Source organism: Triticum urartu, unplaced genomic scaffold (genome assembly GCF_056163025.1).
Source record: "Triticum urartu cultivar PI428250 unplaced genomic scaffold, HENAU_Tu73 scaffold2, whole genome shotgun sequence".
NCBI classification, from domain to species: Eukaryota; Viridiplantae; Streptophyta; class Magnoliopsida; order Poales; family Poaceae; genus Triticum; species Triticum urartu.
The window spans coordinates 34,902-62,500 of record NW_028260368.1 but is presented as its reverse complement, the minus strand read 5'-3'; the positions used below and the strand labels follow the sequence as shown (position 1 = coordinate 62,500).

The 27,599-nt window shown below is 36.5% G+C and overlaps 4 non-coding genes across 4 annotated transcripts; all 4 read left to right on the top strand.

The window, feature by feature from the left end:
- Window positions 1-16,732: 16,732 nt before the first annotated feature.
- Window positions 16,733-16,803, top strand: TRNAG-GCC (transfer RNA glycine (anticodon GCC)). The gene has a single exon. It is a non-coding gene; the product is annotated as a tRNA-Gly (tRNA).
- Window positions 16,804-19,287: 2,484 nt separating this feature from the next.
- On the top strand, window positions 19,288-19,359 carry TRNAT-GGU (transfer RNA threonine (anticodon GGU)). The gene has a single exon. It is a non-coding gene; the product is annotated as a tRNA-Thr (tRNA).
- A 507-nt stretch (window positions 19,360-19,866) lies between these two features.
- TRNAY-GUA (transfer RNA tyrosine (anticodon GUA)) lies at window positions 19,867-19,948 on the top strand. The gene has a single exon. It is a non-coding gene; the product is annotated as a tRNA-Tyr (tRNA).
- A 358-nt stretch (window positions 19,949-20,306) lies between these two features.
- Window positions 20,307-20,380, top strand: TRNAD-GUC (transfer RNA aspartic acid (anticodon GUC)). Its single transcript has one exon. It is a non-coding gene; the product is annotated as a tRNA-Asp (tRNA).
- The last annotated feature ends 7,219 nt before the right edge of the window (window positions 20,381-27,599 follow it).

Here is a 27,599-nt window from a genome sequence, read left to right as displayed (position 1 = left end):
CCAACTTGGATTTGGTTCTCTCGCGAAAATCGCGAGTTGCAGAGATGAGAACCATGAAAAGCAAGATCCCGAATAAGAAAACAGAAACCGAGGAAGAGGAAACCACAAGAGTGAAGACTAGTAGAGTCTCGTCTTTTGTCATTCTTTGCTCCTTTTTCACTCAATGATTCCTTCGAATTTGCCGACCAAAAATTCTATATGTCTATTCTATCTATGATATTTCTATATATATAGAATATGATATCTAATATGACATCCGATTTGTCAAAGGGATTGGATTGGTGACTTACCCATTCAGTGACTTTGGCACTGGACGTTCCAAAAACGGGTACTATCGGATCGGGTGAATTAGAGAATAGACAGAGGTCCGTTGGCATTTCAGCCTTTCTTCTCCTTTCAGGGCCTATCCGAAAGAGAATCCAGTACCTCTTGGTCCTGAATATCAGAATAGGACGAACGAACCGGCCTCCGCGGATATCTTTGCTTCGGAACAAAACCCTGCAATCAAATAGATTGTCCCAAGGGCGCCATATTCTAGGAGCCCAAGTTATGCTATTGAAAATTCGTTCCTCTAGCAGTTCCGGTTTGAGCATTCCGTTCCCTTTTTCAAACTCCACTTCTTTTCATATAGCAATCCCTGATCAAAGAGAGAACAATATCCATTTCAAAACATTTCTAACAGATTCCTTAGTTCGGACCGACGAAGTAATGTCACTCGACTATTATCAACCTGACTGCAATCTTTTTCTGTCGGTAAGGATTGCACCAGAGCACCTTCTACTTCTAATAGGCCATGAACTATAGATAGAGAAGAATCATTCTGAGCGAGTACATAAGAAGCGATCCACTTTTTTTCATCGGTTCCAGGGGAAGACCAAAGATCTTGCGCGGCAGGTCCGCCAGAAAAACTCAAAAGAGAAAGAAGTCTCGTTAATCTCTTCATGCTCGTTCCAAGTTCGAAGTACCTTTTGGCCAAAGAAAAACCCGCTTCCTGACACGATTGCCTCTTTATCTTTATATAGATAGATTCTATGGGGTTATTACTTAGTAAGTCTATTTTGTACAAGAGCCCCTCCTATCTGATAGAAAAGGGTCCCATGATCCCGAGCCGATCTTACCTTGGCTCGCAAACCCCAAGTTTGTCTATGAAGAGCTAATCTAATTGTATTTTTTTCTAGAATGGATTTCTTATGTGGAATACTAATGGATAGGGCTTCGTTGCTAAGTGCTACAAGATCTAGTGCACTGGAACTCGTGGTTATGGACCCGAATCCTTTAGTATGGAACATTGTCTTTTCCAAGTAAAAACCCCTAGTATATGAAAGAATGAAAAGGTGCTTTCGTTCTTGTGGAATAAGAAGCCCTCGTACCTTAATGAAAGGAAAATCGTAATTTTTCGTTAGGTATTTGACCAAATAGGATCGTCCAGTTCCTACAGAACCTATCACTAAAATACCCGATAGGGCTAAGCGGAACGAAAAGGGTTTTCCATGAGATGGTAAATGAAAACGATTAGTCCCACACGAGGTTTGGGAATAAGTGATTGTCTGATAATGAGCAAGGAATATACGTCTTTCTGCTAAAGAGGATCTATTAAACTCATAATTCATTAGATCCTTGTTATCAATGCCAACTAGGTATCATAAGTAAATGGATCCCGGTTGTTCAATCCTTTGATAACCAAGGTCATTCTTTGCTAAAGAGAAATGATCACTATGAGTCAGACTCAATAGAATTGGATCCATTCCAAATAGCGAGAATTAGGATTCTTGATCCCTCTCAATCTCTCTTTCAATTCGAGGATCCAGAGAGGTGTTTTCATAGTCATCTCCGAATATTTGCCATCTCGGAATATTTTCGATTTCATTTTTCTATGATATGTCTTTCTATATGAAAATTGGTTATTTACGATGTACGATGATCCCTGTTAAGCATCCATGGCTGAATGGTTAAAGCGCCCAACTCATAATTGGTAAATTTGCGGGTTCAATTCCTGCTGGATGCACACGAACGGGAACATTCCATAAGTCTATTGGAACTGGCTCTCTATCCATGGAATCTCATCCATCATCCATACATAACGAATTGGTATGGTATATTCATACCATAACATAAGAACAATAAGAACTCGAATTCTTATCGATACTGGAACTCAGAGCATAGGAGGGAAAGTCGATTTATGGATGGAATCAAATACGCAGTATTTACAGAAAAAAGTCTTCGTTTATTGGGAAAGAATCAATATACTTTTAATGTCGAATCGGGATTCACTAAGACAGAAATAAAGCATTGGGTCGAACTCTTCTTTGGTGTTAAGGTGGTAGCTGTGAATAGCCATCGACTACCTGGAAAAGGTAGAAGAATAGGACCTATTCTGGGCCATACAATGCATTACAGACGTATGATCATTACCCTTCAACCGGGTTATTCTATTCCACTTCTAGATAGAGAAAAAAACTAAAGGAGAATACTTAATAATACGGCGAAACATTTATACAAAACACCTATCCCGAGCACACGCAAGGGAACCGTAGACAGGCAAGTGAAATCCAATCCACGAAATAATTTGATCCATGGACGGCACCGTTGTGGTAAAGGTCGTAATTCCAGAGGAATCATTACCGCAAGGCATAGAGGGGGAGGTCATAAGCGCCTATACCGTAAAATAGATTTTCGACGGAATCAAAAAGACATATCTGGTAGAATCGTAACCATAGAATACGACCCTAATCGAAATGCATACATTTGTCTCATACACTATGGGGATGGTGAGAAGAGATATATTTTACATCCCAGAGGGGCTATAATTGGAGATACTATTGTTTCTGGTACAAAAGTTCCTATATCAATGGGAAATGCCCTACCTTTGAGTGCGGTTTGAACTATTGATTTACGTAATTGGAAGTAACCAATTAGGTTTACGACGAAACCTAGAAATCGATCACTGATCCAATTTGACTACCTCTACGGGATAGACCTCAACAGAAAACTGTTGAGTAACGGCAGCAAGTGATTGAGTTCAGTAGTTCCTCATAGAAAATTATTGGCTCTAGAGATATGGTAATATGGAGAAGACAAAATTGTTTGAAGCACGCACAGAACCGGAAGCGCCCCTTGTTTCAAAGAGAGGAGGACGGGTTATTCACATTTAATTTGATGGTCAGAGGCAAATTGAAAGCTAAGCAGTGGTAATTAAGACCCCCGGGGGAAAATAGGGATGTCTCCTACGTTACCCATAATATGTGGAAGTATCGACGTAATTTCATAGAGTCATTCGATCTGAATGCTACATGAAGAACATAAGCCAGATGACGGAACGCAGAGACCTAGGATGTAGAAGATCATAACATGAGCGATTCGGCAGATTTGGATTCCTTTCCTATATATCCACTCATGTGGTACTTCATCATATGATTCATATAAGATCCATCTGTCTAGAGATCGTCATATACATCTAGAAAGCCGTATGCTTTGGAAGAAGCTTGTACAGTTTGGGAAGGGGTTTTTTGAGAGAAAAGAAGAATCTACTTCAACCGATATGCCCTTAGGCACGGCCATGCATAACATAGAAATCACACGTGGAAGGGGTGGGCAATTAGCTAGAGCAGCAGGTGCTGTAGCGAAACTCATTGCAAAAGAGGGTAAATCGGCCACTTTAAGATTACCATCTGGGGAGGTCCGTTTAGTATCCCAAAACTGCTTAGCAACAGTCGGACAAGTGGGTAATGTTGGGGTGAACCAAAAAAGTTTGGGTAGAGCCGGATCTAAGTGTTGGCTAGGTAAACGCCCCGTAGTAAGAGGGGTAGTTATGAACCCTGTGGACCACCCCCATGGGGGCGGTGAAGGGAAAGCTCCCATTGGTAGAAAAAAACCCACAACCCCTTGGGGTTATCCTGCGCTTGGAAGAAGAACTAGGAAAAGGAAAAAATATAGCGATAGTTTTATTCTTCGTCGCCGTAAGTAAATACGTAACTAGGAATATGGAAAATTGCATTTTTGGAATTTGCAATAATGCGATGGGCGAACGACGGGAATTGAACCCGCGCATGGTGGATTCACAATCCACTGCCTTGATCCACTTGGCTACATCCGCCCCTTATCCAGCTAAAGGATTTTTTTCTTTTTTCCATTGATCATTATTCTATTTATTCTGACCTCCGTACTTCGATCGAGATATTGGACATAGAATGCCACTCTTTAAAAAGGAAAAAAGGAGTAATCAGCTGTGACACGAAAAAAAACGAATCCTTTTGTAGCTCATCATTTATTGGCAAAGATAGAAAAGGTCAATATGAAGGAGGAGAAAGAAACAATAGTAACGTGGTCCCGGGCATCTAGCATTCTACCCACAATGGTTGGCCATACAATCGCGATTCATAATGGAAAGGAACATATACCTATTTACATAACAAATCCTATGGTAGGTCGCAAATTGGGGGAATTCGTGCCTACTCGGCATTTCACGAGTTATGAAAATGCAAGAAAGGATACTAAATCTCGTCGTTAACTGAATTCTGAATAGAAAGATTAAGAAGAAAAAAAGATTCAAAATAAAGACAGAAATACCCAATATCTTGCTAGAACAAGATATTGGGTATTTCTGTCTTCAAAAATTCTTATATGTTAGCAGAAAAACCTTATCCATTAATAGATGGAACTTCAACAGCAGCTAAGTCTAGAGGGAAGTTGTGAGCATTACGTTCGTGCATTACTTCCATACCAAGGTTAGCACGGTTGATGATATCAGCCCAAGTATTAATAACGCGACCTTGACTATCAACTACAGATTGGTTGAAATTGAAACCATTTAGGTTGAAAGCCATAGTACTAATACCTAAAGCAGTGAACCAGATTCCTACTACAGGCCAAGCAGCCAAGAAGAAGTGTAAAGAACGAGAGTTGTTGAAACTAGCATATTGGAAGATTAATCGGCCAAAATAACCATGAGCAGCCACAATATTATAAGTTTCTTCCTCTTGACCAAATTTGTAACCCTCATTAGCGGATTCATTTTCAGTAGTTTCCCTGATCAAACTAGAGGTTACCAAGGAACCATGCATAGCACTGAATAGGGAACCGCCGAATACACCAGCTACACCTAACATGTGGAATGGATGCATAAGGATGTTGTGCTCTGCCTGGAATACAATCATAAAGTTGAAAGTACCAGAGATTCCTAAAGGCATACCATCAGAAAAGCTTCCTTGACCAATAGGGTAAATCAAGAAAACAGCAGTAGCAGCTGCAACAGGAGCTGAATATGCAACAGCAATCCAAGGACGCATACCCAGACGGAAACTAAGTTCCCACTCACGACCCATATAACAAGCTACACCAAGTAAGAAGTGTAGAACAATTAGCTCATAAGGACCACCATTGTATAACCACTCATCAACAGATGCAGCTTCCCAAATTGGGTAAAAGTGCAATCCGATCGCCGCAGAAGTAGGGATAATAGCACCAGAGATAATATTGTTTCCATAAAGTAAAGAACCAGAAACAGGCTCACGAATACCATCAATATCTACTGGAGGGGCAGCGATGAAGGCGATAATAAATACAGAAGTTGCGGTCAATAAGGTAGGGATCATCAAAACACCGAACCATCCGATGTAAAGACGATTTTCAGTGCTAGTTATCCAGTTGCAGAAGCGACCCCACAGGCTTGTACTTTCGCGTCTCTCTAAAATTGCAGTCATGGTAAGATCTTGGTTTATTCAAATTGCAAGGACTCCCAAGCACACGTATTAACTAGAATATAGATAATAGAAGGCTTGTTATTTAACAGTATAACATAGACTATATACCAATGTCAACCAAGTCAGCCCAAAGATTAGCTATCCATATAACTAAATTAACCAAACCAATAATTTTGTATTTGTAAATGAAGTGAGTCAAAGTGAAAAACTTTGATGGGTCTTTTCTATATGGGTTGCCCGGGACTCGAACCCGGAACTAGTCGGATGGAGTAGATAATTCTTCCTTGTTACAATAGAGAAAAATCCCTCCCCAAATCGTGCTTGCATTTTTCATTGCACACGACTTTCCCTATGTAGAAATAGCCAATTTCTATTCCAAAGAGGAAGTTCTACTAATTTTTTTAATTAGTAAGTTGATTCACCTACTCTTTATTATAATAAAAAGAACATTTCAGAATGAAAAATAGAAAAGTTTTTTCTTGATCATTTATCAACCCTTTCCTGTTTCTTAATTTCGTCTAATGATTAATTAAGAGGGTTGACCAGGTCATTGATACGTATAATATCCAAATACCAAATACGCTCAGTGTGTGATCCACAGAAAGAAAAAAGAGTTGTTTTGGTGAACATCAAAGAAAAAACTTGCTCTTCTTCCATAAAAAATTCTTCTAAAAATGCCGAACCCAATCGTTGCATAAAAGTTCGTACCGTGCTTTTATGTTTACGAGCTAAAGTTCTAGCACATGAAAGTCGAAGTATATACTTTAGTCGATACAAAGTCCGTTTTTTCGAAGATCCACTATGATAATGAAAAAGATTTCTACATATCCGACCAAATCGATCAAGAATATCCCAATCTGATAAATCTGTCCAAATGGGTTTACTAATAGGATGCCCCGATCCAGTACAAAATTGAGCTTTTGATAAGTATCCTATGAGGAGAGTAGCGGGGACTATGGTATCGAATTTTTTCATTCGAGTATCTATTAGAAATGAATTCTCCAGCATTTGATTCCTTACTAACAAAGAACTTTTTTGTACACTTGAAAGGTACCCCATAAAATCGAAGCAAGAGTTTGCTAATTGGTTTATATGGATTCTTCGCGGCTGAGTCCAAAAACAGAAATAATATTGCCAGAAATTGATAAGGTAGCATTTCCATTTCTTCTTCAAAAAAAAAGTGCCTTTTGATGCAAGAATTGCCTTTCCTTGATATCGAACATAATGCATAAGAGGATCCATAAAGAACCATAGGGTTTTCCGAGAAAAACCAGGGTACATTATCCCAAAATGTTCCATCTTCCTAGAAAAGTGGATTCGTTCCAGAAAAGTTCCAGAAGATGCTAATGGTAAGCAAGAAGATTGTTTACGAAAGAAACAACAAAAAAAATTCATATTCTGATACATAAGAGTTATATAGGAATTGAAATAGTCTTTTATTTTCTTTTTGAAAAAAAAAAATGGATTTCATTGAAGTAATAAAAACTATTCCAATTCGAATAATAGTTGAGAAAGAATCGCAATAAATGCAAAGATGGAACATCTTGGATACGGTATTGAAGGAGTTGAACCAGGATTTCCAAATGGATAGGATAGGGTATTTCTATATGTGATAGATAATCCAAATGCAAAAATTTGTCTTCTAAAAAGGGAAATATTGAATGAATAGAGCGTAAATTCTGAAACTTTGGTATTTCTTTTTCTTTCAGACAAAAAAATTCCCGTAGCGAGAATGGGATTTCCACAACGATCGCAAACCCTTCAGATAGAATCTGAGAATAAAACTCAGAATAAAAATAATTTTTGTAATCCAATAATCGATCTTGGTTAGGATGATTAACCGAGTTATCCAAAAAATTCTGCTGATACATTCGAATAATTAAACGTTTCACAAGTAGTGAACTAAATTTCTTGTTATTACAACTAACAACTATTTCCACAGGTTCAGAACCATTTAATCCATAATGGTGGGCAAATGCATAAATATATTCCTGAAAGAGAAGTGGGTAGACAAAGTATTGTTGACGAGATTTATGTTTTTCTGAATACCCTTCGAATTTTTCCATTTGTATTTCTACTTGAATCAGAGAGAAGAAGCATTTCTCGGTTTATCGAATGATGATACATAGTGCAATATGGTCAGAACAGGGTGTTGCATTTTTAATACAAACCCTGGAAAGAAAGGGAGTCTAATCCACAGATCTTTTTCTGCTCCTTTTCTACCCAATTAGTTTATGTTTGTTCTAATTAAAAAAAAAGAACAGAACAAGTTTTTTATTTTTGCAGGCCAATCGCTCTTTTGACTTTGGAATACAGCCTCTTTATCAATATACTGCTTCTTTTACACATTCAATCCATAACATCCCTTATTCAATCCATAATCAAGAATAATTAGGATTTCTAAAAAAAAAAAGAAAAAATAAAGGGTCCACTCATAGGAAAACCCAACCTTTCCCCGCATCCGGCACTAATCTATTTTTAACGTCTAATTAGAGCGGGGAATCATTCCAATTAGGAAGTTCAGCTCGTTGCTTTTTATTTTACCAGAATTGGAGCCAGGCTCTATCCATTTATTCATTAGACCCAGAAAATCGTAATTTTGGATTCCATTCAAAAAAGATTGATTTTATTACGACATGCTATTTTTTCCATTCATTACCTTTGAGGATCAGTCGTGGTCTTCTAGACTCTACCAAGAGTCTGGACGAATTTGTTGTTTCATCCAAATGTGTAAAAGATCATAGTCGCACTTAAAAGCCGAGTACTCTACCATTGAGTTAGCAACCCAGATAAAAAAAGGATCTTAGATACGATCGAAATCCAAAAATCAATGGAATTACACCGCGCGCTTCTGTCAAAACATTGAACTAGCAAGACATCAAAAGATTTTTTTTATCGACCATGAAAAACACTCAAATGCCAAAACGAACAGGTCCGGTGAAATTCCACTAAAGTAAAGTTAAAAAAAGAGCGACCCTAATCACGATGGCCAAATTCTCCTTATTTTTAGCGATTTTTATTAACAAAAAATATATATTATAAAAAATATATATTATATTGTATGAGAATACATGCAAGAGGAACACCCTTATCATTTGAGCGAAGTGTAGGCGGAAAAATTGAATATGGAGTGAGGATAAAGAGACCCATCTATCTACAAATTCTATTTGTTCAATAGACCTTTGTCAATGGAAATACAATGGTAAGAAAACAAATTAGATAGAAAAAGTAAATAAAATAGGGGCTTATGTTGGATTGGCACGATATAATATAAATCCAAATAGGATTAAAAAAGAGGTAAATTGTGTCTAAATAATTAGACAACTAGGAATACTAATAATCTTCTCCTATCCTATTTTTTGATTCATTTAGTTCTTCAATTAACTCAAAGTTCTTTCTTTTTCTTTAAAGAATTCTGCCTTCCTTAAAATATCATAAACAGTTCTTGTTGGTTGAGCACCCTTTTCAAGGAAATAGAGAAGAATAGCTGGAACATTTAAACAAGTTTGATTCTTTATCGGATCATAAAAACCTACTTTTTGAAGATCTCTTCCTTCTCTTCGAGATCGAACATCAATTGCAACGATTCGATAGACAGCTTATTGGGATAGATGTAGATAAACAACGCCCCCCCCTAGAAACGTATATGAGGTTTTCTCCTCATACGGCTCGAGAAAATGATTCGAATTTCTGTCGATAATAATAGAAATTAGACTATGACGTGCATTAATTTCCTTACAGAAAAAACAAATTTCATTTATACTCATGACTCAAGTGGGCTAATTTTGCCTGACAAACTTCGAAGGCAAAATCCTTCCAAAATTTTTGAGTCGTCTTTAAACTCTTTTCTTTGTCTCATTTCGAACGAATTGACTTTTATTCCTTATTCTAATCCAACTCTGTTGTTGAGACAATTGAAAATTGTGTTTACTTGTTCTGGAATCCTTTATCTTTGATTTGTGAAATCCTTGGGTTTAGACATTACTTCGGGAATTCCTATTTTTTTCTTTCAAAAGAGTAGCAACATACCCTTTTTTCTTATTTCCTTCGATAAAGCATTTATCTCTTCTATAGAAATCTAATAAGAGGGATTGATTCTGATATACTTTTATTGGACTTTCTTCTTATTTTAACCTTTCGATTTATTTCTATATTAAGGATAGACTGACAAAGTTGGCCTAATTTATTAGTTTTCACTAACCCTAGATTCTTTCCCTTGATAAAAAAAATTCTGTCCTCTCGAGCTCCATCGTGTACTATGTTACTTAAACCCAGCGCAAATTTGGTTCGGAACGAATAGAACAGGCTATGTCGAGCCAAGAGCATTTTCATTACTATGGAAAATGATGGATAGCAAAATCCACAATCGATCATGTCCTTCAAGTCGCACGTTGCTTTCTACCACATCGTTTTAAACGAAGTTTTACCATAACAAACATTCCTCTTTTCATTGCAAAGTGGTATAGAGAATTGATCCAATATGGATGGAATCATGAATAGTCATTGGTTTAGTTTTTTTATACTAATTAAAACTTGCTATCTATGGAGCAATATGGATAAAAGAAAGTAAGTATTTATCCGGGAAGCCTCCGCCAAGATCCAATTTATTTAAACCCATATTAAAATTCTATCATATGAATGAAACATAGTTTGAAAAAGACGACTAAACAAGTTTGCTTAAAACTTATTTATTCTTAAATTTCCACCCTCAACGGATGGCTCGAGATGATCAATCTTGAAGTGAGAAAAGAAGGATTGACTCTTCCTCAATAAATAAACTATCAACCTCCAAAAAAGTTTAATTAATTTAATTACTAGAATTAGAATTCTAGTAGTAATATATTTTTTCAGTACCAAAAACAATTAACTATAATAACTAAATAAACTATTCCAATGAAAAGATTGAAAGTTTTTGGTAGTTATAGAATTCTCGTACTTCTTCAACTCGAATACCAAAAGGAAGAAAAAAATATGACTAAGTGATTTTATAGTAGAGGCATATCCTGAATGTGCTTGATAGATCCCATTTTTTCATGAAAATAAAGATAGTCAATTTGACTGGACTTAAGACTTTATTATGTTTTCTGAGAAAGAATAAGATATCATTATTCTCTTTAATAAACTTTTGTCTCGTACGGAATACTATATGATTTCACCGTTTGTTTCATCAGAAACAATCTGGGACGGAAGGATTCGAACCTCCGAGTAACGGGACCAAAACCCGCTGCCTTACCACTTGGCCACGCCCCATTTCGGGTTTTATGCGACACTAATAAACACTAGTATGTTTATTTGTTATTCGTCAATACCATTTCAATTACATAAAAAAGGAGGGATATTCTCTTGCTAGTATTCTACACATGCGGATAATATAGAATCAAAAAAATGCATTGATCATTACATGGAATTCTATTAAGATATTATATGAAAGTCGAATTTATTCCACTCTCATTTGAGAGTGCGAATACAAGGAGGTATTTTGTGTTTGGGAAAGTCCGAAGAAAAAAGATTTTGAATCTGCCTTTTCCTTCTTTCCCTTAAAAAAATAACTCAAGAAAAATCCAATTATTTACTCTACAAGAATGAAATGCTTGTTATGCCTAATATACTTAGTTTAACCTGTATCTGTTTTAATTCTGTTCTTTATCCTACTAGTTTTTTCTTTGCCAAATTACCCGAAGCTTATGCTATTTTCAATCCAATCGTGGATATTATGCCTGTTATACCTCTATTCTTTTTTCTATTAGCCTTTGTTTGGCAAGCTGCTGTAAGTTTTCGATGAAATCTTTAGTACTCTGTATGCCAAATTGAATGATGTGTTCATTCCAAAAAAATTTTAAAATGGGTAAAAGCCGAGAAGTTTTATATTTTTATATTATGAACCTTCGATTCTAAAATTTAAATTCTTCTACATTGAATGGGTAGCTACAGCAATAAATTTGGATCAGCCTTTCTACTCCCCTGCACCTAGGTTGAGCAGGTACCTAAAGGTACCTACACAATACCTAACCACCTAACCCTATTTTTGCTATTGATAAGAGTGCTTATTATAAAAGAATTCTTGCAATTTTTTTCAAGAATTCTTTTTTGCATTTTTAGGTATAAAAAAAAACCATCCTAGTGGATCCGTGTGGTAAGGAAAAACTGGTAATCTATTCCTTAAAAAAAAATCTTGGAGATTATGTAATGCTTACTCTCAAACTTTTTGTTTATACAGTAGTGATATTCTTTGTTTCACTCTTTATCTTTGGATTCTTATCTAATGACCCAGGACGGAATCCTGGACGCGAGGAGTAAAAATTCAGTTTTTTTTTTTCTTATTGGATTTGTTTCGTACATTTATCTATGAGAAAATCCGGGGGTCAGAATTCTTTCCAATTCGAAAGTCCCAAATGATCCAAGGGAGCGGAAAGAGAGGGATTCGAACCCTCGGTACAAAAAAATTGTACAACGGATTAGCAATCCGCCGCTTTAGTCCACTCAGCCATCTCTCCACGTTCCAAAGCGAAAGGTTTCCGTGATATGATATAGGCAAGAAATAAGAAATAACGGTTGCAAAAAACCCCTTTTTTTTCTTTCAAAAGTCTATAAAAATTATATTGCCAATTCCATTTTAATTATATTCTTTTTTCTTAATGTTAATAAAAAAAGAAGAAAATTCTTGTTTTTTCTTTCTAAAAATCGATATTGGCCGAGAGACAATCAAATAGATTTTCTCTTTAGCGGGCATTTCCATATAGGACTTGTTATAATTATAATAAAACAAGCAGGTTATATAAAAAAAACGCTTTTTTTGTCGATTATTTATCAAGAAAGCAAAAAGGGTTCTTATCAAATCCACCATAAAATTGGAAAGAAGCATAAAGTAAGTAGACCTGACTCCTTTAATGATGCCTCTATCCGCTATTCTGATATATAAATTCGATGTAGATGAAATTGTATAAGCGAATTTTTTTTATTTCCTTAGACTTAGACCGCGCAAGACAAGAATTTTTCGCTATTTACGATTTCATATTCTTGTTACTAGATGTTCTATAGGAATAAGAAGAAATCGCAACTCCTTTGCGCTACACATAAAATTGGATTTCGAAGGTCCATTTTTTTTTTTCAGAATCCTCTATTATTTTAGTTCTTCCACCCATGCAATAGAGAGGGAATGGGAAAAGAAGGGTTACTTTTATTTGCATTTTTCCCTTAAAAGATAGACTTTGAAATAGGAGTCTTGGAATAATGCTGAATTCAAAGGTTTATTTCTTTCTATAGTATAAGAAAAACAATTTATTTCTATTTCTATAGTATAAGAAAAACAAATAAATAGTATAAGAAAAACAAATCGAATCAAATTCATGGATTTACCACGACCTCGGTTGTGACTGTGACTCCATAGATAAAAATGGGAAATTTCTCTCTTCGAGACCATTGAAAAAGGGCATTGAACGAGAAAGAAATCGTCCACAGATAATAAAACTATCATATGCCTTGGAAAGTGATATGAGGTGCTCGGAAATGGTTGAAGTAATTGAATAGGAGGATCACTATGACTATAGCCCTTGGTAGAATTCCTAAAGAAGAAAATGATCTATTTGATACTATGGATGACTGGTTACGAAGGGACCGTTTCGTTTTTGTAGGATGGTCTGGCCTATTGCTCTTTCCTTGTGCTTATTTCGCTTTAGGGGGTTGGTTTACAGGGACAACTTTTGTAACTTCTTGGTATACCCATGGATTGGCTAGTTCCTATTTGGAAGGTTGTAATTTCTTAACCGCAGCAGTTTCTACCCCTGCCAATAGTTTAGCACACTCTTTGTTGCTACTATGGGGGCCCGAAGCACAAGGAGATTTTACTCGTTGGTGTCAATTAGGCGGTCTATGGACTTTTGTAGCTCTCCACGGGGCTTTTGCACTAATAGGTTTCATGTTACGCCAATTTGAACTTGCTCGGTCTGTTCAATTGCGGCCTTATAATGCAATCTCATTCTCTGGTCCAATTGCTGTTTTTGTTTCTGTATTCCTTATTTATCCACTGGGGCAATCTGGTTGGTTCTTTGCGCCGAGTTTTGGCGTAGCAGCGATATTTCGATTCATCCTTTTCTTCCAAGGATTTCATAATTGGACGTTGAACCCATTTCATATGATGGGAGTTGCCGGAGTATTAGGTGCGGCTCTGCTATGCGCTATTCATGGAGCGACCGTAGAAAACACTCTATTTGAGGACGGTGATGGTGCAAATACCTTCCGTGCTTTTAACCCAACTCAAGCTGAAGAAACTTATTCAATGGTCACTGCTAACCGCTTTTGGTCCCAAATCTTTGGTGTTGCTTTTTCCAATAAACGTTGGTTACATTTCTTTATGCTATTTGTACCCGTCACCGGTTTATGGATGAGTGCTATTGGCGTAGTTGGCTTGGCTCTGAACTTACGTGCCTATGACTTTGTTTCCCAGGAAATCCGTGCAGCGGAAGATCCTGAATTTGAGACTTTCTACACCAAAAATATTCTTTTAAACGAGGGTATTCGTGCGTGGATGGCAGCTCAGGATCAGCCTCATGAAAATCTTATATTCCCTGAGGAGGTTCTACCACGTGGAAACGCTCTTTAATGGAACTTTCGTTTTAGCTGGTCGTGACCAAGAAACCACCGGCTTTGCTTGGTGGGCTGGGAATGCCAGACTTATCAATTTGTCCGGTAAACTGCTTGGAGCTCATGTAGCTCATGCCGGATTAATCGTATTCTGGGCCGGAGCAATGAACCTATTTGAAGTGGCCCATTTCGTACCAGAAAAGCCCATGTATGAACAAGGGTTGATTTTACTTCCACACTTAGCTACTCTAGGTTGGGGAGTAGGGCCAGGGGGGGAAGTTCTAGATACTTTTCCGTACTTTGTATCTGGCGTACTTCACCTAATTTCCTCCGCAGTCTTAGGCTTCGGTGGCATTTATCACGCGCTTCTGGGACCCGAGACTCTTGAGGAATCTTTTCCATTCTTTGGTTATGTCTGGAAAGATAGAAATAAAATGACTACAATTTTGGGTATTCACTTAATTTTGTTAGGTCTAGGTGCTTTTCTTCTAGTACTCAAGGCTCTTTATTTTGGCGGTGTATATGATACCTGGGCCCCTGGGGGGGGAGATGTAAGAAAAATTACCAATTTGACCCTTAGTCCCAGTGTTATATTTGGTTATTTACTAAAATCTCCTTTTGGTGGAGAAGGGTGGATTGTTAGTGTAGATGATTTAGAAGATATAATTGGTGGGCATGTATGGTTGGGTTTTATTTGTGTATTTGGCGGAATTTGGCATATTTTAACCAAACCCTTCGCATGGGCTCGCCGTGCATTTGTATGGTCTGGAGAAGCTTACTTGTCTTATAGTTTAGCTGCTTTATCTGTCTTTGGTTTTATCGCTTGTTGTTTTGTATGGTTCAATAATACAGCTTATCCGAGTGAGTTTTATGGACCCACCGGGCCAGAAGCTTCTCAAGCTCAAGCATTTACTTTTCTAGTTAGAGACCAGCGTCTTGGAGCTAATGTGGGATCCGCTCAAGGACCCACAGGTTTAGGTAAATATCTAATGCGTTCCCCAACTGGGGAGGTTATCTTTGGAGGGGAAACTATGCGTTTTTGGGACCTTCGTGCTCCATGGTTAGAACCTCTAAGGGGCCCCAACGGTTTGGACTTGAGTAGGTTGAAAAAAGACATACAACCTTGGCAAGAACGACGCTCAGCAGAATATATGACCCACGCTCCTTTAGGCTCTTTAAATTCCGTGGGTGGCGTAGCTACCGAGATCAATGCAGTTAATTATGTCTCTCCTAGAAGTTGGTTATCAACTTCTCATTTTGTTCTAGGATTCTTCTTTTTTGTGGGCCATTTATGGCATGCAGGAAGAGCCCGAGCTGCTGCAGCAGGTTTTGAAAAGGGAATCGATCGTGATTTGGAACCTGTTCTTTACATGAACCCTCTTAACTAAGATTTTCTTATTTATACCTGTTCTACTTTTTTTCTGTTCTGGCTCGGTTATTCCATCTAGCCGAGCCATTCATTCCTTTTTATGAAAGAAAGATAAGGGACAGAAAAAAAAAATAAATAAAAATGAAAGAAACAAACGTATTCAATAAGCAAAAGGAGAGAGAGGGATTCGAACCCTCGATAGTTCCTAGAACTATACCGGTTTTCAAGACCGGAGCTATCAACCACTCAGCCATCTCTCCACAGCCTAATCCTTATTTTACTCCTACAAATAGAACATAGCCATATAAAAAATAAAAAGATTTATTAGCCTCTAGAAAGATATCAGATACAAGTTCCTTTTCGATATATCTCTGTATACTGTATACACGGATACAGGATCCGCTATACCCGCTTGTGAAATAAAGAGTAAATAATCTCTTCTCACCCCCATATCCAAATAAAAAAGCGGTTTAAGTAATAAATTTGAATTAAAGAGAAGAATCAATGGATTCATGATTAAACCCCTCCTACTTCTTGTATTTTTTTACAATTTTGGTTTAAGTGAGGGATCAAATATGTAGTCAACTTTATTTGATGGTAGCTTGGAGGATTAGAAATATGACTATTGCTTTCCAATTAGCTGTTTTTGCATTAATTGCGACTTCCTCAGTCTTAGTAATTAGTGTACCCCTTGTATTTGCTTCTCCTGATGGTTGGTCAAATAATAAAAATGTTGTATTTTCCGGTACATCATTATGGATTGGACTAGTCTTTCTCGTAGCTATTCTGAATTCTCTCATTTCTTAAATGAAATTTGGTTAATATTTATTAACCCCATAAAAAAGAAATAATAAAGGCCATTTCTTCTAAAAAATTAGAATAGTGAGACGTATTAAAACGCAATTTGCGTTCCGAATTGCTAGCTCTTCTCTTTCAGTATTATGAAATTCCATTCCCATTAGAATATTCATTGACAGATAATAAAAAAAGGAAAACTCTAATATAATAGAAAATGAAATGAAACGGTCGACCCAGACATAGAAGGTCGACCCAGGCGGATATACGCTATAAAATATATACCGTAGCGAGCGTAGTTCAATGGTAAAATATCTCCTTGCCAAGGAGAAGATACGGGTTCGATTCCCGCCGCTCGCCCGCTTAATTTATCAAAGTACTATGATAAAAAGTTTAGTCTAGTTAACTGTTTAACTACTTATATTAAATTAAGTATTAATTAGGTGTTAGTCTAGTGCCGTATCCCTTACTATCTTACCCTTCCTTTGCATCCCACTCAAAAAAAGAGGGCGCTCCAGAGGCAGAAATAGAACTCGCCAACAGAGCTCCAAAAATTGGGTATTAACTGAGACAAACAACGGGCAAACTTTTTTTAAAGGGAAGGGAGAGGTAGACTGTCCCTTTCGTTTCATTTTTATTTTCTGCAGGGTAGGGAGAGGCCTTGCGCCTTCTTTTTTTGAAGGCAAGTGACTTCGCAAACTGCTCAATTTTGCCCTCTAGGGCCGGGAACTAATGAATAAAAAAGGGTTGGATACGCCCCTCTACCATACATATCTAGAGAAATAGAATAGTCCTTTTATACAGACTGCTAAGTGCGGAGACGGGAATCGAACCCGTGACCTCAAGGTTATGAGCCTCGTGAGCTACCAAACTGCTCTACTCCGCTCTGGAGTACCAGAAACTGGTGGACAAAAAAGGCTTGAATACAAGCCTCTAACATGTCTAGACAAATAGAATACTCCTTTTATACAGAATGGAGCGGGTAGCGGGAATCGAACCCGCATCGTTAGCTTGGAAGGCTAGGGGTTATAGTCGACGTTGGTTGATTATTTTTAACGTCTCTAATTCAAAACCGAACATGAAATTTTGATTTCATTCGGCTCCTTTATGGATATTCTCACCACTTAACATCTATGTCAGCTTTTCTATTTGAATGGAACCAAAGCTCTCCGCTTTCTAGATGATCCTTATAGAGTAGGAGATAGAAATTCTATCTAAATTCATCTAATCTACTTACTTCGTTCCCTAATTTCATTCAAGAGATCCTGAGGAAAAGAATTGGGTTTCCACCGAGCTGAAACAATATGCGGATGGTTCTAGTAAACCAAAACTATCGTTTTTTAGCTATTTGGCTTCCTTATTCCTTATTTTAAGAAGATTTAGTTACGATTGGAAATCAACTTTTTTGTATCTTCATCCATAGATCCTTTACTCATATTTTCAAAATTGGAATACTTAATCCAATGCAAAATTATGCTTCGCGACTCTGTACTCATAATCCTATTTTTATTTTGGATGCAATTTAAATTAGTCTTTGGATACAAATCGCCAGAATGTATATTCTTCCTCAATATGCTATTGAGAGGAAAAGGATTTAATCCTTTATAAGAACTAAAGTTTTCATCGGAATATAAAAATAAAAAACTTAAGGATGCCTTAAGTATATCATTTCAAATTCAGTTATTAATAGAACGAATCACACTTTTACCACTAAACTATACCCGCTACATTGTAGATTATGGTATAAATGGTACCCTTTGTCAAGGATAGCCATTTGACAAGAAGGCTAATTCCCCCTTATTGAATCAGATGGAGAAGGTTCATGACACTGAGCCGTTGGTACTTCTACTTCGATCGCTCGCCTTTACTTTAGGATTTAGATAGCCCCTCTGGTCTGTAAAAAAAATCTTTTCTTACCATGCTAATAGCGCCTGAACCAAATGTATTTATTTTGATTAGGATCCTATTCTACGGTTACGACTACAATAATAATTATTTACTTTGCAAGGACGTAAGTGTGTCAGACTGCTAAATTGTTTTATTATTCCTACAATATAAACTAGGGGATATAGGGGGTAACACTGTCCCTATAAATTCCTTTTTTCCTTTTCTTTTTTGTCCAGAATTGAACAAAAAAGAAATTATGGAAGATGTTTTCTTCCCCCATTAAGTCCGAGCCATAGAGTAAGAGTGAGATGAGTTTTCCAAATTCATCATAGACTTTCCCTATGGCTTGATAGAAGTAAGCAGCAAAGAGTCGTAACTTAAAGAAAAAAACGGACAGGGCCGACAGATTTACCTGATGTAAAGAAGATCCTAAAAGTCTCTGATTAGTCGACTCTCTCCATTTAACACTTTCCTCTCTCTCCTTTTTTCCACTGACTCAATTCTAGTTTATTAGATTCTTGTTTAAAAGAATGCAAAAAGTTCAATAGAACTAAGAACACATAAAAAATAGCATAGAGGATCAAGGCCATTACCAAAAGTTCCTCCCAAGGATCCTATATCCTATTGGGTATCTGTTCCCCGCCTTTTCCCGCTAGGATCGGAAATCTTATATTTTCCATATCCATATACCGTTGAATCCTTGGGGTTCCAGAATCCGCCTATTTTACTAGTCTTCGGAAACGGAAAACCCTGAACCAAGAAGAGTTGGATATGTTATGTAGGGTATGTTTTTTTTTATTAATTTTATTTTGAGCTCTCAAGATATCGATATATACATATACAATCTCTACATAATGTCTCTCTCTCTATCTCTATATATTATATATATAATATGTACATTATGCAGTAGACCCATAATGGGAAATCCAAGTGGCTAATTTTTGAATTAAATAAAAAGCCCTTTTAACTCAGTGGTAGAGTAATGCCATGGTAAGGCATAAGTCATCGGTTCAAATCCGATAAAGGGCTTTTTAAATTAGTGGTAGAGTAATCTCGTGCTAAGACGTAAGTCGTTGGTTCGAATCTGATAGAGTACTTTTCTACTAAATTGATTCACTTTTTTTCTTTGTTTTTGAAACTTTCTCTATATTTTTAGAGAATTTTATGACTTAGTGCGGGATGGATGCATTTTTGGTATGAACACTAAATGAAGCACGGAGAATTAATCTATAACGATCAACTAAAAAAAATCCTAGATGAAAACATAACAGAAAAGTTGGAAAAACTCTTTGCTTTGGATCTATTTATACTTTTCGAGTATATTGACAATTCCAAAAAACTGCTCATACTATGATTATAGTATAATCACGAGCGGTTGTATATGGCCCTATCGTCTAGTGATGCCCCTATCGTCTAGTGGTTCAGGACATCTCTCTTTCAAGGAGGCAGCGGGGATTCGACTTCCCCTGGGGGTAGGGAGTATTATGAAAGGAGGTTAATCATAGATTAGCAAAAACCCTAGAATAAATTCTTCCTGGGTCGATGCCCGAGTGGTTAATGGGGACGGACTGTAAATTCGTTGACAATGTCTACGCTGGTTCAAATCCAGCTCGGCCCAAACCAAAAATCTAGGGCTTCGTGAGTATGAACTAAATCCTTTTGTTTTTCTTCCATAAAATAAAATGTCTGATCTATAGAAATAAAAGATAAAGAAAAAAGGGAAATTTTTTTTTCTAATCCATATCTCTCTCATTCCTTTCTTACAAACAAAAGAGTTTTTCTTATTGAAGGCTGGATTATTATCCATTTTTAGTGATAAAAAATCACGACATACTAGTTATGTCACTCTCACTATACCCACGTATAATATAATATGTGGGTATGTAGTATATGATTCGTCTATTTCTTAGAGTACGAAAGACGAATCGAATCTTCTTATGGTTCTATTTAAGAATGGGTATGCCATACACCCCGCGGGGATTGTAGTTCAATTGGTCAGAGCACCGCCCTGTCAAGGCGGAAGCTGCGGGTTCGAGCCCCGTCAGTCCCGAACTAGGGTTCAATGAATGGAGAAATTGATATTTCCTTTTTCCATGAAAAAAAGGGGCAGGGAGCAAGATCAAATACCCACAGGGCACCCTTACTTCACTTTTTTATTTTGCATCTCTCATTAAAGAGGGAGGGAGGGCATATAGGAATTTTTTTTTCACTACTCCCAATCGATAAAGAAAGACACACATACGATATGTGGATTAGTAGAATTTAGGATATTATATTACTCTATCTTTCTTTATGATGATACCATCCTCATCTTAATTTCCTATTCCACTCTTATGGAATAGAGTACCGGTATTTTACCGGAATCCATACATAAATCGTATTCCCTTTTTATTTCAGACCTCTTTTCCCCATCTCACTTCTACTGCTTATTTGGATGTCTATGTGACCCATAGAAAGTGAAAGTTGGTCATATAATACATACATAATTGTATGTATAACTATAAGAAAAAGGAAGGGAAATTGTATAAGATTAAGAAAGTATAAGATTAAGAAAGCTCGTGGGTTAGAGATATAGAAAAGAAAAAGTAGAAAAGGATTAAAAAAGAGGGAATTCCTAATCCAATCAAAAAACCCATTTTGGTCTTAGTGTGGATAGAGGATCTTCCTATGTTATACTATATAACTCTCATCCGTGAAATATAACTCTCATCCATGAATTGATTTGATAGATCCGATATTCATAATATTGAATTGATTCAGTATTATCAGAATGCAAGCCCTACCCTTGAATTTACAAGATACCCCTTTTTCCTCTCCATGGGATTACATCCCGAGTTATTGTGAAAATAAAAAATAAAGAGGTTATGGAAGTCAATATTCTCGCATTTATTGCTACTGCACTGTTCATTCTAGTTCCTACTTCTTTTTTACTTATTATTTATGTAAAAACAGTCAGCCAAAATAATTAATTGGAATTCCAATTAATCATTGAAGAAATTAAAAAGGGATTAAATAAAAAAAATCCAAGTCTTAAATGAAAGGATCTGGTTGGAATCTTAAAGTGTGGTAGAAAGAACTACATATAGTTTTTTCTACGACACTTTAGATTCTTTCTATTATATTATCTTTGAATCTACATAGAATAGATTAGTAGATTGAAATAGTTAAGTAGTCTAATTCAATTTCTTTTTTCATTGCATCCACTTAATTTCAATCAGGTCAAAATAAAAAAATCTAAGACAATTCTTGACCAAAGAATCCATGGAAGGAAAGAAAAATAATATGAAGAATAGACTATAGTAAAAAGTAAAAGGAAATGGAAAATGTGTGATATGCCGTGAATAGTTCCGTGGAAGAAAGTCTAATTTTCTTATGTATAGAACTTTTTTTAACCATTCGTCATTTCTAGTAGAAATTCTGAATTGGTATAATGGCTCTTTCTTACATTACAACTTACAATACAAGAGTTTCTTACAGGAGTGAAACAAAACTAAAGAAAAAGATTAAAGAATAACGTTTGACAAAATGATTAATGCAAAATGATCCATTAAAGAAAAGAATTGATACAACAATTTGATTACTTAATCAATTAGTAGTATCCCTAGAGTCCACTCCTTCCCCATACTACTAGTGAAAGAGAAAATGTAAAGACTACCATTAAAGCAGCCCAAGCGAGACTTACTATATCCATCTAAATTATGTCTCCTATTTCTATGAAGGGATTATTCTACTATTGATCAATAATCATAGTGGAATCAAGGGTACAGAGTCAAAAAGGGATTCCGCCCTAAGGCCATGGATCAATCAGTTCAAGGAATTTACTCCTAACAAATTCTTATAGGAATTCTGGTAGAATTAGAGAGCATTAAAAATACGAGATACTATAGCCCTTTTTTCCTTAAAAAAGAAAGAGTACGGGAATGATGTCCTGAATAGAAGAAGCGGGAATAGGAAGATTTTTTATTCCTTTTGTTACTCTTTTTTTTTTTTTTAAGCAAAGGACGCCCGAATATACCATAAAATTATCGATAGATAAATATTTATTGGATACCTACCTTACCTAATGTTTATTTTTGACCTAAACCCTGCAGCCTTGCTTTGTATCATTCTATGAAAGAATGAAGAGATTTTATCCATAATACAACTCCTAAATTGATTTTTGATCGACCTATTTAATCTGATTCTCGTTAGAATTAAGTAGTCCTTACTTTAGTGTATGTAGGTAACATAAGATGTACGATAAAAAAATGTATAATAATTAGTAAGTCTTGATATTCTTTCGTGGAGTCCCTTCTTGAATCTTAGATTGAAAAAAAAAAAGAATGCCCCTTAGGGACCTTTCTTTGGATACCAAGATTTCTGACATCTTATCCTCGTATTTTAAAATTATCAAATCGAATCTCAATTAAGAACCAATTCAAATTCATATAATAAAAGAATAAGGAAACACTACCTCACCCCTATTGATAACCATTTTGGCCACTACCGTCAAAACAAACCCTAACCCTAGTTTGAGGATAGAACTATGGTATGGTTTCTCTAAACCCAGTATCGGCAGGCCCAGTTACTCTCTTGCCCGAACTTATGCGAAGTAAAAATTTATCGAATTCGATCAGCACTATAAAAAAAACCTAAGTATTTTATTGATCAGGCGGCACCCAGATTTGAACTGGGGATAAAGGATTTGCAGTCCCCTGCCTTACCGCTTGGCCATGCCGCCAAAAAATCCGATCAAAAATCTAGAAAACAGCAAGTATTCATCCACGTTTTCTTACGAAAAGCCCCTTTTATTTTGAATATAATTCTACTTACTTTTTTCCAATCTTTTTCAAAAAATCTATTCCTGCTTTTTTTGATCCAGTTTCTATTATTCTCCTCGATAGATTCTATCTTAAAACATACATTGTTAACACAATAAAACTTCCCATTTCTTTCTATTGAGATGAAAAAGAAGAAAAAGTGGATTTCTATTCACAGGCTGCAAAATTCAGAATAAATTGGAACCGTTAACTAGAATTCTCTTTTTTTTATTGCAGTAGTGAACTACTCTTAAATCGGTATTATCTCCCCCCCCTTCAATGGCATAATAAAATATTATGGCTTTATGCTTAATCCGTGTATAGGTAAACTTTAGGTCCGAACAGCATTATTATCCAAAGATCCCCTTTATGTACATATCTCTATGGGGAATCATGCTTTAATTTTTCAAAGTATTAAATTAAATATCTTGAATAAAAAAAGGAAATTTGCTCTGATATAGAGTATAACCTGACTATCTTGGCGTACCCAAGTGAAATTACGATAAAAGAAAAGCATGGATATGGGGAGAGGTGGATAACTAGATTGGCATGTACTTAAAAAAGGGACTTACTTTATTTTAGAATTCCACAATGAAATACTGAATTTTCTAGCAATTATACTACTCCGATCCGAAATAAAAAAGAACCCTCAAATTATTTTGAGAAATTAAAGTAAGCACGCTATTCTAAATCGAAGTAAAGTCAAACTTTCTAGTATATTATATTACGGCTTTATTACATTCATAGAAAGGAGATAAAATGAGAAATCTTTGCCATCCAATCTGATTAGAATATCATAACATAAAGTATAAGTGGCAGAATTTTTTTTGTAGGAATGTTTTATCAATTCATTTTCATTTCATTTGTACCCCTGGCAAACTCGAACTTTCGTCCAAATGGTCTCTATTCATATGTATGAAATACATATATGAAATACGTATGTGGAGTTCCCTAGAATTTCATGTGATTCAGTAAACAGAATATAGATTCCATGATTGCTAGATCGATCCATAGGGATTGATGAAGAGTGAGCTGATAATGGAATTTTTCTTTGATAAACAGGAAACTTAAGATTAAGATGCTCCGGAATGGAAACGAGGGAATGTCCACAATACCCGGATTTAGTCAGATCCAATTCGAGGGATTTTGTAGGTTCATTAATCAAGCCTTGGCAGAAGAACTTGACAAGTTTCCAACAATTAAAGATCCAGATCACGAAATTGCATTTCAATTATTTGCGAAAGGATATCAACTGCTAGAACCCTCGATAAAAGAAAGAGATGCTGTGTATGAATCACTCACCTATTCTTCCGAATTATATGTATCTGCGAGATTAATTTTTGGTTTCGATGTGCAAAAGCAAACCATTTCTATCGGAAACATTCCTATAATGAATTCCTTAGGAACCTTTATTATAAATGGAATATACCGAATTGTGATCAATCAAATATTGCTAAGTCCTGGTATTTACTACCGCTCGGAATTAGATCATAAGGGAATTTCTATCTACACTGGCACTATAATATCAGATTGGGGGGGGAGATCGGAATTAGCAATTGATAAAAAAGAAAGGATATGGGCTCGCGTGAGTAGAAAACAAAAGATATCTATTCTAGTTCTATCATCAGCTATGGGTTCGAATCTAAGAGAAATTCTGGATAATGTTTCCTACCCTGAAATTTTCTTGTCTTTCCCGAATGCTAAAGAGAAGAAGAGGATTGAGTCAAAAGAAAAAGCTATTTTGGAGTTTTATCAACAATTTGCTTGTGTAGGTGGGGACCTGGTATTTTCGGAGTCCTTATGCGAGGAATTACAAAAGAAATTTTTTCAACAAAAATGTGAATTAGGAAGGATTGGTCGACGAAATATGAATCGGAGACTTAATCTTGATATTCCTCAGAACAATACATTCTTGTTACCACGAGATGTATTGGCCGCTACGGATCATTTGATTGGAATGAAATTTGGAACGGGTATACTTGACGATGACGATATGAATCACTTGAAAAATAAACGTATTCGTTCGGTTGCGGATCTGTTACAAGATCAATTCGGATTGGCTCTTGGTCGTTTACAACATGCAGTTCAAAAAACTATTCGTAGAGTATTCATACGTCAATCGAAACCGACTCCCCAAACTTTGGTAACTCCAACTTCAACTTCAATTTTATTAATAACTACTTATGAGACCTTTTTTGGCACATACCCGTTATCTCAAGTTTTTGATCAAACGAATCCATTGACACAAACTGTTCATGGGCGAAAAGTGAGTTGTTTAGGTCCTGGAGGGTTGACGGGGAGAACCGCAAGTTTTCGGAGCCGAGATATTCATCCGAGTCACTATGGGCGTATTTGTCCAATTGACACGTCTGAAGGAATCAATGTTGGACTTACTGGATCCTTAACAATTCATGCGAGAATTGATCACTTGTGGGGATCCATAGAGAGTCCGTTTTATGAAATATCTGCTGAGAAAGCAAAAGAAAAAAAAGAGAGACAGGTGGTTTATCTATCACCAAATAGAGATGAATATTATATGATAGCAGCAGGAAATTCTTTGTCCTTGAATCAAGGTATTCAGGAAGAACAGGTTGTTCCGGCTAGATACCGTCAAGAATTCTTGACTATTGCATGGGAACAGATTCATGTTAGAAGTATTTTTCCTTTCCAATATTTTTCTATTGGGGGTTCTCTCATTCCTTTTATTGAGCACAATGATGCGAATCGGGCTTTAATGAGTTCTAATATGCAGCGCCAAGCAGTTCCGCTTTCTCGGTCCGAGAAATGCATTGTTGGAACTGGATTGGAACGCCAAACAGCTCTAGATTCGAGGGTTTCCATTATAGCCGAACGCGAGGGAAAGATCATTTCTACTGATAGTCATAAGATACTTTTATCAAGTAGTGGGAAGACTATAAGTATTCCTTTAGTTAACCACCGTCGCTCTAACAAAAATACTTGTATGCACCAAAAACCCCGGGTTCCACGGGGTAAATCCATTAAAAAAGGACAAATTTTAGCAGAAGGAGCTGCTACAATTGGGGGCGAACTTGCTTTAGGAAAAAACGTATTAGTAGCTTATATGCCATGGGAAGGTTACAATTTTGAAGACGCAGTACTAATTAGCGAACGTTTGGTATATGAAGATATTTATACCTCTTTTCACATCCGGAAATATGAAATTCAGACGGATACGACAAGCCAGGGCTCCGCTGAAAAAATCACTAAAGAAATACCACATCTAGAAGAACATTTACTCCGCAATTTGGACAGAAATGGAGTTGTTAGGTTGGGATCCTGGGTAGAAACTGGTGATATTTTAGTAGGTAAATTAACGCCTCAGATAGCGAGCGAATCATCTTATATCGCGGAAGCTGGATTATTACGGGCCATATTTGGCCTTGAGGTTTCCACTTCAAAAGAAACTTCTCTGAAATTACCTATAGGTGGAAGAGGGCGCGTTATCGATGTGAAATGGATCCAAAGGGACCCGCTCGACATAATGGTTCGTGTATATATTTTACAGAAACGTGAAATCAAAGTTGGGGATAAAGTAGCCGGAAGACATGGGAATAAAGGGATCATTTCCAAAATTTTGCCTAGGCAAGATATGCCCTATTTGCAAGATGGAACACCCGTTGATATGGTCTTCAATCCCTTAGGAGTACCCTCCCGAATGAATGTGGGACAAATATTTGAAAGCTCGCTCGGATTAGCGGGGGATCTGCTAAAGAAACATTATAGAATAGCACCCTTTGATGAGAGATATGAGCAAGAGGCTTCAAGAAAACTTGTGTTTTCAGAATTATATGAAGCCAGTAAAGAAACAAAAAATCCATGGGTATTTGAACCCGAGTACCCGGGAAAAAGCAGAATATTTGATGGAAGAACAGGCGACCCCTTTGAGCAACCTGTTCTAATAGGGAAGTCCTATATCTTAAAATTAATTCATCAAGTTGATGAGAAAATTCATGGGCGTTCTACTGGGCCCTACTCACTTGTTACACAACAACGCGTTAGAGGAAGAGCCAAGCAAGGGGGACAACGAGTAGGAGAAATGGAAGTTTGGGCTTTAGAAGGATTTGGTGTTGCTCATATTTTACAAGAGATACTTACTTATAAATCTGACCATCTTATAGCTCGCCAAGAAATACTTAATGCTACGATCTGGGGAAAAAGAATACCTAATCATGAGGATCCTCCAGAATCTTTTCGAGTGCTCGTTCGAGAACTACGATCTTTGGCTCTAGAACTGAATCATTTCCTTGTATCTGAAAAGAACTTCCAGGTTAATAGGGAGGAAGTTTGATCGGAATAAATATAAATTCTTTTCTTATTTCTATTTTATGATTGACCAATATAAACATCAACAACTTCAAATTGGACTCGTTTCCCCTCAACAAATAAAGGCTTGGGCTAACAAAAACCTACCTAATGGAGAAGTCGTTGGCGAAGTCACAAGGCCCTCTA